Source organism: Diorhabda sublineata, chromosome 1, assembly GCF_026230105.1.
Source record: "Diorhabda sublineata isolate icDioSubl1.1 chromosome 1, icDioSubl1.1, whole genome shotgun sequence".
In the NCBI taxonomy this organism is placed as follows: domain Eukaryota; kingdom Metazoa; phylum Arthropoda; class Insecta; order Coleoptera; family Chrysomelidae; genus Diorhabda; species Diorhabda sublineata.
The window spans coordinates 28836912-28852173 of NC_079474.1; the positions used below are offsets into that span (position 1 = coordinate 28836912).

At 33.9% G+C, this 15262-nt stretch overlaps 1 protein-coding gene across 1 annotated transcript in view; it reads right to left on the bottom strand.

Moving 5' to 3' along the window:
• The window catches only part of LOC130450052 (phosphoenolpyruvate carboxykinase [GTP]-like), a 31789-nt gene that overhangs the window by 16058 nt on the left and 469 nt on the right, over nucleotides 1-15262 (bottom strand). The window lies entirely within an intron of this gene.

The window sequence follows — 15262 nt, forward strand, 5'->3', positions numbered from 1 at the left end:
GGGAGTAAAATAAGTTATGTTAAGATGGTGAAAACATTTTTTTAAGTGGTGATCGGGAAAAAAATATTTTTTTAACATATTTTAACATTATTTTTGTTTGCTGCTTCATGACTTTTTTATACATCAATGAAGAGTTATATTATTATGAATTATTAACAATAACAGAATAATTAACAATTACATTTAATATGAAAATCGCGAATCGCTGTAGCCATCGCATGCAAGCAATCAGCGTGATTAGCATAAAGGCGTCTAAACAGATATTCCGCGATGTAACCATCCAGGTGATAATCAAGGGGGCCATATTTTGGAATATCACTTGCATCACACTACATACATTTCGTGGAAGAAGAGAAGAGTTATAATGTACACTGAGGGCTGTGCCTTCAGACCCCAGGGGCTAGGCCCTTTGGAATCCCCTCCCATCTTGACAAATTCTGAGCAGAGCTACCAGCTCAAAATTTGACACAATAGAAGTAATTTGCTGTCCCTTAATCTTTATTTTTAAGACTCATGTGCTATTACTGTAGATGATCGCCTATTTTGATATAATTGGATAATTATTGGCGTTCAATATGTATAAGATAGTGATTGTTATGACGGAAAATATGTGTCTGCCCAACCTTCAAAGTACCTTCGTTTCGTGTGGAGCCCCACTTTTGAATATTCATTAAAGTCAACCGTCGCACTGTCTACATTTCAGGTAGAAACAATAATATATACGTAACAAGATCTCTAATAGCAAATTCGCAATTTTTATGTTGAAAACTCAAATTTACTCAATTTAATCAAATGACAATCAACTTTTTATCTAGGTAGGACTTATTTGTTCTATTTCCATAACTGCAATCAAATTAAAAAACATAAAAACATCAACATTTTGAATAAAACAGTAATGCCCCTAAATATCGGCAATATATTATACGATTTGTCATAAAATAAGTCACGTTTTTTAGCATGTTATGTTAAGTTAGAATTTCTGGAACCGTTGGCGATATTCATACTGAATACTCTGTTTGCACCACCACTACACTGAAGTTGAACTGTTAATAATCAGTCTATGAAGACGATAACTTGGTTATCGAAGCTCGCGTTGGACAGTGTAATCGTGAGTGTTGGTGTTTATTCAGTATTATTATATTTTAAATTTTTTATTGAAGAGAAAGAGCATATCATATGGAAGAGATGTTCACAAAGTGTCTAGATATATACGATAAATAAATGTTCAATAAACTTCCAGAATGGCGGTCGTGTAGACAACGGGTAGCAATTGTATATGAATTGAAATATATCGAGTTAAAATCATGATATCATAATTCATTATTGAACATTTTAACAATTTGCGTTTTACAAGAATCCTGGACTAAACAATATTTACATATCCTTCAAATTTTACCCTGAGGCAAATGTGCTGCCACCCCTATTTAACACACTTCGACGATCAATTTTTTCATATAAAAATTCCACTAATTTTTATAAAAAATATAATATTTTGGAACTATAGTTCCTAATAGTTTTCCTTACATAAATGACTTGGTTTTGAAAATAAATCATTGATACACGACTTTATCCAAATAAAGTTTCAAATGTAAAATAGCTTTGATAGCTCAATAGTTCGTGAACGCGGTCTAATCTCATAAGACACATTAGAATAAATTTTTCTTAAAAAATACACCCCTAACCTAACCTAACCTAACCATATTTGAAATGCACAACAAAATAGAAAACTAATTTTTGGGCATGGATTATTACTTTATAATAATTAGCTGGAAAATTCGCTATTGAGTGAAGTTGAAATTCATTGTTATAGATACGATAGTAGCCTTTTAGGTATGTACTATAGATCAATAGGTAGCGCTAATGAGTTGTGGTACCACTGTATTTATAAACGTTGACGTTTGTTACTGCGAAGCTAGTGGAAATTTAGAAAATGTCTGTCTGTTAATAGTGCATGTTTAAAAGAATCAAGCTTGTGCAAAAATGGAAATCACTCGTGAAGACTTACGTCGAAAGATTTTTATGATATTAAAAAATACCTTCGTGCAGCTTTTGGTAATGTAACACCATCAAAAAAGACATTAGATTACAATGAGTTTACAGAATTTCATCTTAGTCGATGCTGTGCGCAACATGATTAAAGAGGTGACTCACACTCAGATAGAGGCGTCTCTTATAATATCACGGATTACAATGCAATCGATTTTACATAAACATTTGCATGTTAGAAAGATATGTTTCAGATGGATTCCATCACCTCAAGAAGCTGTTGAAGACTTTTGAAATCATGTTTCTATGATATAAGCTTTCAAAGTGGAAAAAATGCTTCCTGAATTGGTTTCAGCATATGCAAAAAACTATAGACCTTAAGGCGAATATTTCGAAAAGCAGTATAGCACTTATTTCGAACTTGTTCGTTTCTATTTTTATTTTTTTTGCAAACTTAAAGGAAACCCTCGTACTAACATACAATGTCATAAAATTAAAATATTGTAACAAAAATATAGTTAATAAACATAGTAATGGTCTAAAGTGTTATCGTTTGATAAATACGTGCTCATTTACTGTGAGAATACTTTATCATACAACCATTTTCCAGTCAATTCAACTTTATTATAATGTACGTTAGAATCCATGACAAAACAACGAAGATTCTCAATGTTCGGATTATCTAAAAGAGAAAGAAAACAAAAAAAAATTCCGAAAATCATTATGGAAAACTTGAAACTGGAATAGAAAGAAATTAGTTGACATTACATATCATATGGAAGTGTTTTAGCATGAAAAGCTTCTTTCCACATTGATTATTCAAAACTCTATGTAGAAGCTGTTTAGGTAAAATGAAGAGGATTTTTTTATTCAAGAAATTTGGATTTACGTCTACACCCTTGAAACTTTACGACAATAATCTGAGTAGATTGGGCGCAGAGGAAGACTTTTGAAGCCAGCAAAAACTCATTAAACGGTTGATAGGGTATATACACTCAATATATTGTTAACCGACTATTTATAAAAGGAAGAAACAAAAATAGCTATTACTGTACAAAAATACTCCTTTAACGCCGCTTGTCATAGTGCAATTGCATGCATGCAATTTCTTGCAAGGTCAAAATATTGCATAGATGAATATTGCACGTCGCGTGTCTCTTGTCATTGCATCATGGCTGCCACCAATAAAAATTCAATATGTGAGTTAAACAAATACTTCACCTAAAATTTTATTCACTATTTTGTGACCAGTTTAACAATGAAGATAACAAAACTAAGTATATAAGTAACGAAGTGAAAAAGTGGTCAGTAGATCACTGTCAATAATTATATCTACTGCTGCCTTGGTTTTGGAACTGCATGGATAGGTTGGTTGTTAATCCAAAAGTAACTAGATTTCTCCCTAGAATTGCAGATTTCACGTAATAAAAATGGCACCAAACCGATGATGTTGCAAGTGCGAGATCTTGCATCAAAGAATCAGCTGAACTTCGCATTCTTTCTATGAAGAATTATTGCGCCTTGCATTGCATTGCACGTTGTATTACATCATGTCAAGCGGCCTTTAGGAGTTTTTCAAATGTTTCTTTATCGTATATTTTTTCTTCTAATTCTATAACTCACGTTTCCCTATGCTCTATCTAGCCAGGTCTTCGCTGATTTCTGTCTATCAGATTCCAAAAGCAAGGCAGCCGAAGATATTATGATTACCAGTGTTGTACTGATCCCTTATTTCTTGTTTACTTTACCTAAATTTGTTATTTTCATTTCCAAAGCGCCAAAAAAACATTAAATAAAATTTGAAGCTAGGAAATTTTTATTAGTGGCAACCATGATTCTATGACAAGAAGATGTCAAACGTCGGGCAATATTTTGATCTTGCAAGAAATTACATGCAATTTTTTGCACGTTGTCTCGCATCATGTCAAGTGGCCTTTACCAATACAAAACACCGTGCCACAAATTGATAAAAACGATAGTCAAATATTAGAATTGTTTCCACAAAGCATCACATTCTTTATAACTAGCACCTAGCGACTACTAGACAGAAAAGAATGGAAAACCGTTGAACTTATTATATAAATCAACTTCTTATGATGGTACAAAGCTCACAATACTAGATTTATTGATGGAAATATTTCACCCGGGTCAAGAGATGAACTAGTTTAAATAACGACCGAAGGTTCAGATTGTGAAAGAGATCAAAACGAGGTTAAGAGGACTATGCAAAGTTTTGTTGATTATAGTCTAGTATACTTATTATTTTTCAGGTTTGTTAAATTTTGCGAAACTGATTTTACAGTGAATTAATAATAAATAATATAAAAACGAATTTAAATATTGCATAAATTTGAAATATATCTAACAAGATAATGTACAATCTTTTCTATAAGGTAGTTTTTCAACAAGATTCTGTTTGGATAACAAGTTTGTGTACAATTAGATGACGTCACTTTTTGATTAGTTAAACAATTTGCTGTGAGTATATATATGCAATATCAACTGATAATTTACGAAACTCTGATAGCACTATAATCAACAACAATGTTTCATTTCAAGGAAAAAAATTTCGAAAACTGGAGCTTCCCTTGTAAATATTTTTAACAATTATATACGTATTTACTAATATAAAAATATGAAGACATATATTATAATATAGCATTTTAATATAAATATAGATATAAATATATGTAATTAGTTTTAAAAAATGTTAATTTAAGTAAGCAAGTAAAATACTACATTGTATGACCGCTCCAAGCTCTCGCCGCGACTCCTAGAGGCTTTCGGCTCGAGTTTTGGCGACTGGAGATGACAGGAATGCTAGCCATCCACATTCTCAATCTATTCAGTTGCTCGCTTTTAGTAACTTTTTGTGCCTACCAATATTATTATGTCTTGGGTTTAGATTACCAAACAAAAAAAGAAAGACAAAACGAAAAAGGGGGTGGATTTATCTCCACAAGAAGTAAAAAATATGCAGTACCTATATATAGAGGTGTCTTTCATAAGTAATATCGGTTGCCAGACATGAAAATTCCTACGTCTCGATTTAAACCAGTAGTAAATTGTTAAGACTAATCTCTAATTCTATTAAAAGTACAATAGTTTCACTTTCTATTAATCATTATCTCTTTGTTTAGTGAAAACGCAGTACGCCTTTATAAGTATAGTTAAGAAATTATTGAAAATAACAGATTAAAGCAACCGAGACAGCAAGGAAAATATGTTAAATTTAAGAGGACAACACAGTTAATGATCGAAGGCACAGGGTTGATTTAATCGTTTTTAATAGTGGAGATATGACTCTTAAAAATCCTCCGCGCTCAGGTCGTACACCGGCGAGGGATATTGAGGTTATGAAGAAAGTCACAGATTATCATTCTAGTACTAGCTTTCACCAATTATCGGACTCCCTTAGAAATTCTAAATATACCAAATATCGCCATTTTAAATCATTAGGAAAGATCTATGAAAGTTGAAAAAATAATGCCACAAGAATCAACGAAATTTAAGCAAAACGTCAAGTAGAGGTGTGTAAACAGTTCTTCGCCCTACCGAAAGAACGAAAAATGGAAGCAACCCCAACATGAAAAGTTAGTAGCTACACAAAGGACAATTACCACAGCCCGACTCAAAAAGAGCTCCTCCATTCGAGTGGAAAATCTTTTTGTGTATCTGGTAGAACTATGAAGGCTTAATGTACTTCGAAATCATTCCAGATGGTCTAGCTATCAATACCAAGGTATATAGCAGACACCTGATTGTTTTATTGGAGAAATATCCAGGTCTAATTAAACGAAAGCAGATTCGCTTGTAACAAAACAACGCTCACCCACATCCTGGAAAAGTTTTGCGGAATAGACCTAGAAATGGCGGTAGTTGCTTGAAAAATACAACTGTATTAGAAAGTACACAATCTATAAAGCATATGTTCCAAGTTTGCAGACGCCACGTTTTTAAGTATTTGGTTAGTAGCCAACAATAGTGAGCATTCTTAGTGAATATGTAAACATCTACTCTGGGTGAGACTACTCCTTCGTTATCAATAATAAAATTAATTAAGTAAAGTTTGAATTGATACCTTATGCACCCTATTCATCAGATTTAGCCCCTCGGATTATTTTCTATTCCCAGACTTGAAGAAATGTCTCGGTTGTCAAATATTTTCCAACAATGAAGAGGAGCTTGGCGATTCTTATTATAAAAAGGAAATTATTGAACATCGGCTGGGAAAGTATATGGAGCTAAAAGGAGATTACATTGAGAAATAAATATTTTTTTATTGTATGTTTGTTGGTTTGTTTTTATTGTTGTGCCAGGTACTTCTGGAACCATCCTCGTACTTGGTGGTATTGAACTCCTACCACACACAACATTTAGTCCGGACCTTGTACAATCAAATCACTATTTATTCAGATTCAGAATTTGAATCCAAAAGAGATGTTAAAAATGTAGTGGGACAACTTTTTGCGTCTTAAAAAATTCATAATACTATTTTCCTGCTTACTTTTTAATGGCGATAAAATTTAGACGGAACTAGGAGTCAGCAATCTAGAGAATTTAAGTTAAAAGACAAAAAGACGCAATAACTCCAAAATCTATATATATAATTCTATGAGATATGTGTAATTGGGATAAAACAATATGGCTTAATTAAATTCTGTTTATTGGTTTTGACTCTGCAAGAACATAGTAAAAGCGATTTAAAAATTTGTCTAAGGAATTAGATGTGAGTCTTGAAGTATAAATTAGTTTAGTGAAAAATCTCTCAACATTTTTAAGTTACTTGAAATGTTAAATTTCTTTGAGCTGTTCAATACATTTTTCAAAATTGAAACTGCGAATTTTTTTAAGAAAATAAAAGTAAATTATACTGAAAACTCGATGAAGAGATGAAATAGTGCTTGGTGTTTCAATTTTTTTTCTTATATTGTATCCATTCCAACAATTTATAAAATAAAGAAGCCAATAAAATCAATACAAAATTAACAAAGCCGACAAAACAAAAAGTGTTTTTGGAAACAATTCAAAATACCTAAAAATTTTTATCACGAGCCGCCACTGCTGGATATAAACAATATCGAATGCTTCTATGCAATCTTTTGTTTGGAAATCTATTTTTTCTACGTCCGTTATAATATTAACGTTTTTTTTTTTCGTTCATTTGCATTCATAAAGAATGTAATTTCTGAATCGGTCAAAAAACGTAAAAAAGTACCGAAGCGGCTCATTTCTTCACGCTTTGAAAAAAGTGTCATTTTTTAACGCAATTATAAAATTGTTTTATCAAAATAGTTAGCTGTGAACGCTTTAATTGTTTCTCATGTCAAATCGTTTCTCCGATAAACTATCACACTTTTATATCTTGATATTCGTTCATGAAAATCTGTTTTGTGTCTAATTAAAAGGAGTGTAGTATTATTATTTATATATTTTTTTTTTATTTAAAATTAACGTGCTCGGCTACTATGGCCACTTGCACGGGAGCGGTTATAATACATTAAATATGAAATGGTTCATTGATACAAGTATACAATATGAATACACAGTAACACAATTGTTCTATAGTTGGTGGTACAGCTGTACATCTTTGAGAAACTGAAGTAGAGAGGTAATTTGTTCCGAGTTGTTAAGGACTTCATTGTAGTTCTGGCTAAGCCGAAACTGTTGTCTTTCGACGGTATATTTGCGACACTCGGTCAAAATATGCTTCATGGTTAGGTACGAGTTGCAGCTGGAGCAAAATGGTCTGGCAGTAGTAGTCATAAGATATCCATGAGTAAGTCTTGAATGGCCAATTCTTACTCTTCTAATCGCAGTTAAGTCTTGCCTTGAGAGACCAGCGAAGATAATAGGTTGGTTACCAATTGAACGCTGTATTTGACGTAGGGATGTGTTAATAGTGTCCCAATGCTGCTGCCATGTAACTCTGGATTTTCTTTTGAACTGTGATTTTAAATCCTTTCCAATAATTACATTGTCGGTGACGGTATATGTAGCTGCAATTTTTGCCTGTTTGTCTGCTAGTTCGTTGCCTTCGATGCCAATGTGGGAAGGTATCCAAATTAAAGTAACTGCTATTCCTTGGGATGAGATAAGCTGGTAGGAGTCATGTATTGATTGGACAATAGGATGTTCGGTAAATATATTTTGGATGGATAAAATAGAGGCAAGTGAGTCTGTACATATGGCGACGAGCTTATAAGGTGGAGAGATTGAATTGATGGCCTGTAGAATGCTGAATAGTTCACCTGTGTGAACGTTACAGGTTGATGGGATAAGGGAAGATTTTATTGCAATTTGTGACGTTGTAACAGAGCAGCCTACTCCTGTTTCATTTTTGGATGCATCTGTGTATAACACTAAATCAAAGTGGTTATTCATTATTATGTCATTAAAATCATTTATAATTAATTGTTTGGGTGTTGCATGCTTATTGTATCTCATAAGGGATGTGTTGAATTTAGGAATGTTGATAGTCCATGGGGGAGTAGAGGGGATAGGAAGGGGGCTAGTTTGTTTGAGGTTGACGCCGTCAAGCAGCTGGGATAAAATTAAAGGGATAGGTTTTAATAATGGCAAGGCTGAGGAGTTGTGTAACGTGTAATTTGCTGCCGTCTGATCCAAAGAGGGGGCTCATTAGCTTCGCAGTAAATGCTTTCTGCAGGACTAGATCGAAAAACACCTAAACAGAGGCGTACAGCTGTATTATGCACCGAGTTCAGGAGATCGAGATCAGATTTTGTGGCCGAGATATATATGTGACAGCCATAATCTAATTTCGAGCGAATGATGGCCCTATAAATTTTGATAAGGGAGTTTTCGTCTGCTCCCCAGTGGTAATGCGAAAGGATTTTAATAAGGTTTAATCTTTTGCCGCATTCGCCTTTGATTTCTCGAATATGTTGTTTCCAGGTGAGCCGAGAGTCGAATGTTAGACCAAGTATTTTACAGTGATCAACAACAGGAAGGCGGTCATTGTTAATGAGGATAGTAGGAGATAATGTAGATGGTCGTCTACTAAATTTAATAATTCTGGATTTTGTTTGTGAAAAAGTTAATCCTAAGCGAGTTATATTTTTACTTAGGGTGTTTACTGCTGACTGAATTAGATTAGTTGTAGTAGGAGTAGACGTGCCAGGACAGTAAATAGACAAGTCGTCTGCATATAAAGCATACTTGATGGGAGGCAGGAGATCAGAGCAAATATCGTTTATTGCTAGATTGAATAAAGTGGGGCTTATAACCGATCCTTGGGGAACACCATCAGTCTGGGCACGGGTTGACGAGAAAATTCCATTAGCAAAGACTTTGAATGTCCTTAAAGTTAAGAAATTCCGAATAAAATGAAATATATGTCCGGAGATATTTAGTGAAGTTAGTTTATTTAGAATTGACTGTCTACTGACAGAATCAAAAGCACCGTCGATATCAAATATAGCTGTAATGACCTCTTGTTTTTTATTAAGGGCAACAGAAATATGGGATTGGAGAAGAACCAGATTGTCTTGGATCGATCTATGTTTTCGGAATCCCGACTGTTCTTTTGAGAATAAATTATGTTTATCGAGGAACCATAGAAGCCGCTTATTAACCATCTTTTCTAATAATTTGCACATGGTACAAGTAAGTGATATGGGCCGGAAAGAGTTCGGGGAGGTAACATTTTGCTCAGGCTTTTTAATAGGAATTATCGTAGAAGTACGCCATTGGCTAGGGAATTGATTGGTGTTCCATATAAAATTGTAAATTTCTAGAAGCTTGCGTAAACCTGTATTGGAGAGTTTTTTAAGAAATATGTACGGGATGTCATCGGGACCGGAGGCAGTATTTTTGCAGCTACTGAGGGCTGAGGTAAGCTCTAAGAAGGAGAATGCGCAGTTAAGAGAGGTGATATCTTGCGTTATAGTCGTAGAGCATGGGTAGGTAGTTTTGTCTATAGAGGGTGGTGTGATGTTAACTTTACATTTAAATTTTGATTCAAAGGTTTTGGCCAGAATGTTGCTGATTTCTTCATTTTCACTCACTATTTTATTGTTATATAAGAGAGTCGGAATTTTTAAATTGGAATTGTTACCTTGAATTTGTCTTATTTTATTCCAAAGTTGGGTGGGACTTGTATTAACATTTATGGAAGACACATAGTTTCTCCAGGAACATTTTTTACTTTGCTTTATAATATATCTAGCCTTGGCTCTGGTTCTCTTCAGATTGATAAGGTTCTCTTGTGTTTTATGACTACGATAAAAATTAAGTGCTATTTTTTGTTGTTTTATAGCACTTTCACATCTGGAGTTCCACCAAGGGACAGTTTTTTGTTTAGGACAGATATTATTTGCTGATGTGATGTGCTGATGAGCAGCTGAAAGTATATCATCTGTAATCCTCAGTATGTTATTGTTTATATCATCTGTGAGAGATAATTCCGATAGGTTGGACTTCGTTTGAGACGTATAACTAGTCCAGTCGGCAGAGTTTAAGCGCCAATACCTTCTGGATAAAGTATCACTTTGGTTAGGGATACTGGAGGATATGATAATAGGATAATGATTGCTATCATATAGATCATTAGCGGTATGCCAATTTAGTGAAGGGGCAAGTTTGGGGTCACTAAAGCTAAGATCAATACATGAGAAGGTGCCAGATGAGAAATTCAAGTGTGTATTTGATCCAGTATTTAGCAAGCATGAGCCAGTACAATTGATCACGTTTTCGATGGTTTTTTCCTTTCCCATGGTAATATTGGATCCCCACATTGTATTATGGGCGTTAAAGTCACCTACAAGAATGTATGGTTGGGGGAGTTGAGAGATTAGGTTGAAAAGTTCTATTTCTTTTAAAGGGTAATTAGGAGGAATATATAAGTTGCAAATAGTAAGATTATTTGGGCACCAGGTGGAAACTGCAATAGCCTCAAGATCTGTAGCGATTTGGAGAGGGGAGGAAAATAGTTCACTAGAAATGAAAATAGAGGTGCCACCGCTAGCTCTCGCGCAGTTGGTGCGAACATAATGATATCCTTCATAGTTTTTTAATTTAGGGAGTTTATCTATTTTAGAGTTGGTTTCTTGTAAACACAAGATTTCAGGGCGCATATCTGATATTAATTGTTGGATTCTTTCCAGGCGAGGAAAAAACCCATCACAATTCCATTGAATAATTTTGAATGGGGACTTAGGGAGTTAATAGTTTAGGGTGTTCATCATCTGTTTGATTATCCGAAGAAACGCTTTTGTTATCAGATAGATCCTCAGGATTAAGTTGTCTCTTAAGTTTTTTCTGGAGTCGAGTGAGACGGTTTTTCAGAGATCGCTCTTTTGTTTCGGCATAAAGAAGTGATAAATCATTTAACAGTTCTTGGATATTAGGAGTAAATTCTAAAGCATCGTTGAGAGGATCAGAACTACCGTACGAGTTTTCTAAAAATGCCGTTAACTGGATTTCAGAGAGCGTGAGATTGGACGGATTGTTCTTATAAAGGTTCTGAATAGAGATTTGAGAATTGAGAGTGAGTTTAGGATTTTCGGTGACTAGCGTTTTAGGTTTTTTCTTACAAGGCTTAGTTGTGTTGTGTGATGTTTTATATGATGGGGGGGGGGCATTTGGTTGTCTGTTGGTAATGGAGATTCTGTGGGGGATAGCTGGCTGGGGGTGTCAACATTACTGTCAGAGGATATAGCTCTTTTTTGGTCATGAGATGAGTGAGGAAGTGTAGGGTTAGATGGTGATTCAGCATTAGTTTGATCAGATATTGATATTATTATTCGACAGAGGTTCAGAAGATAACAGGGGGGAAGAAGAGGTACCGCTGAGTGAAGTAGAAGCTGGTAATTGTGGTAGTGAAGGAGAGTGGCAGGATATGTCATTTTGAGGTTCAGATGGTGTGGGATTGGTGCAAGAGTCAGCAGTATGTCCACTCTGTTTACAGAGAAAACACACCAATTTATCAGTAGAGACAAATATACGATACGGGGTACCATCGTGAGTAATCAGAATCGAGGTTTCTATGCTAAAGTTATCATTTTCAGGGATGACGTAAGTAATTCTACGGAAACTCATGATATGAGCATATTCATCTCCTTGCGCGCCACATTTCACAAATGAAACAGGAGAAGCTATTTGCAGTCCGATATCCTTGAGAGCATTTTCGATAACAGAGTGTGGGATAGTAGGGGATACATTCGATATTAAAATGCGTTTAGCTGGTGAAATTAGTCTTCGAATAGGAATTATTGTAGAGTTGATGCAAATGTTATGGTGACTTTTGAGAAGATCATCTAAAATTGCTATTGAGGAGAGATATATGCAAATACGGTTGTTAGAAATTCTTGATGCGAATGTAATGTTTTTTGGGGAAACGATATCTCCTATAGATTTTATGTATTCGAATAAAACGGTGTTGGGGATAGAATGCATAATAATTGCTTGCTCGCGTTTAGGAAAAGTAAGGGGAGGAGGCTTTGTTAACGTTGCATCAACATATGATTTTGGACCATGAGAAGAGTTTAGATTAGATAAAGATGATTGGGTTATTTTATTCAATGTAGTCATTTTTGCTAGTAGCTCTAGATACCAAAGCTACAAGTTTCAGGTTCAGAAAGGAATAGGCGTCGGAGAAGGACCCTGTGGAATAAATAGTAGGAAAATAACAGTTACCTTTTGCACTCCTACGACACTGGTGGATTTCTTGTTTTATTTGCAGTCAATAGTTTCACAAAATAAAATAAATAAACGGTCGCAAATTGAATTTTAATGATCACATGTTGATATTTGGTTTTTAATAGATTTCAGTAGAATAAAAACGTTAATATGAAATTAGCACGAAGATAACAATATTTATCCAGATAGAACAATATGCGTGTGCACTCGTCGGCTACCCGAATTAGAATGATATTTATATTAATAGAGAGTAATAGTGAAGAAAGTTTAAACAGCACACCAGAAGATGTTGTTAAATCGGCAACTACAGAGAAAGAGTGTTACTAGCTTACTTTGAAACTAAATCGAAAATGTCTTATCACTTTGAACGACTTATTCAAAACTGAAAGGCACCCTAATGGTAAATAACGACGTAGACATCAGTAAATACTCGAAACTCATTACATATTTGAAAAATAAATCAGTTGGCTATAGACCCAAAAAATCTAAAACATTTGCCCGTGAAGAAATTAATAAAAGCCGTGAGCAGCAGAGCTCCATCACGAAAGTCGAATTTTTCGTCGAATGAAGAATTTAACTAATACACAAACAAATCTTTCCATGAAATGAATTTCTTGGAAATGATATCAATTCTCAATCTTATTTCTTTATATAGAAAATTTGCTATTCCTCAATAACTTTTCATTTCACAAGTTAACTCTCTCTCGAATGAAAATTCATAATTTCAATAGACCCGGTGGTCTCGAACCCTCTTGTTCAATTCCAATTGACAACAAAGAAAAAATTGTCATAATGACAAGAAATTTCGAAAATGGGTAATAAAAAAAATCACCCTAGCAACGATCATACTCGTATTATTCATTAAATAGGAGGCGGTTCAGTTGAACAATTACAACGATCAAAATGATTTCGGGCGTTTTGTGCTAAAAGAACTGAAGAAGAAAACTTTGAACTTGACAAAGACAATTCTTCAACATCACCCCTAGTTGCATGCGAATTTCGAACCCTCTAGTTAAACTTTTTCTGGCCAAAAAATAAGAAAATATAACAAAAATGACAATAAAATGGAGAGGGGTGGAGATGGGAAGTTTCGACCTTAGACAGGAAATCATCTCGCAACTAATTGAACCTACATGTGAAATTTCATTTTTCAGTCGCTTTTCGTTTGATCTGCAGAGGTGAGCAAAGGTCAAAAACCACTTTTTTGCACTGCGACCCCTCGAAATATTCATTTGTCTTCGACCAAACTCTAATAACATCAATCCGCCGCCAAAAAAGCCATGTATGCTAATTTTGAACCAAATCGGACCCGTGGCAATTGCTCGAGAGACGAAAATAAGAATTTTAGCCTTAAACAGATATATATATATATATATATATATATATATATATATATATATATATATATATATATATATATATAAACTACAGACATTCGAAAAACCATCATAATCATGTTCAGGAGGTCTCAAAACATGGGAAAAATGATGTGCCCCCTTTTTTTCTTCTAGTCATGCCTACATGCCTACCGTAATAGTCTAATTTTTCCTTGAAAAATTCGACTAATAAGTTTCTGTTGTAAGCTCCAGACGATCATTATCTCATGCATAAGGTATAACAGCAAAAGATTTTAATGTAAGCTTAGATATTATTTGTAACATCTTTCAGGTTGCTTTAATATTCGGAATCGCAGGAGCTCTGCGGAAGGAGGAATTATATAAAATGAAATGTAACGATATTAATAATATCGGAAATGTTTTAATTATCACATTATCTGATACAAAAACTCATGTTCAACGTCGATTTACTGTTATTGGTGAAATATCTAACAATAGATTAATCTTGGTAAACATTTATAAAAAATATAAAAATCAACGACCCACAAATGTCAAAACAGATCATTTCTTTTTGCAGTAGAGAAATGGAAAAAGCAAAACCCAACTTGTAGGTATAAATACTTTTTCAAAAATTCCCTCGCTTATCGCAACAAATTTGAATTTACCTAATTCAAAAAACTACACTGTGCATACATTTCGACGCTCTTCGGCGTTTATATTAGTGGATTCCGGTGGTGATATAATTAAACAAAAAAAGCACGGTGGGTGGAAATCCAACACAGTTGTGGAGGGTTACATAGACGACTCGATAAAAAACAAAATGGATTCCGCAGTGAAAATTTTAACGGGAACAATTAGTTCGACTTCAAGCAACATTGTAAATGTTCACTTTTAACTCGTTAAATGTTGCCAATTCAAATACCAATATTTATAATTAAATTTTTACGTTACAAGTATCTACTAAATGCTTAGTTTATATTATGATTAATTGAATAATTATGATCATTTTTACGTCAAAAATGATTCCATTTGAGTGAGAAAATAAGTGCTTTCATAATTTATTTTGATCTTATTGTTATGATGATATTACGACTCAAAATTTCCATGTTTATATTTTTTAAATTTAGTTTTGAAAATTTCATAATGTACCTCAAGAACATACAACTTAGACACTTGTTAGGCGTGAAAAAATTAAATTTGGGATAAAATAGTATAAAATAACATTCAAATTTCATACCAACAATGAACTTTGAATATTTTGTGAAATTAGTAGATTTATT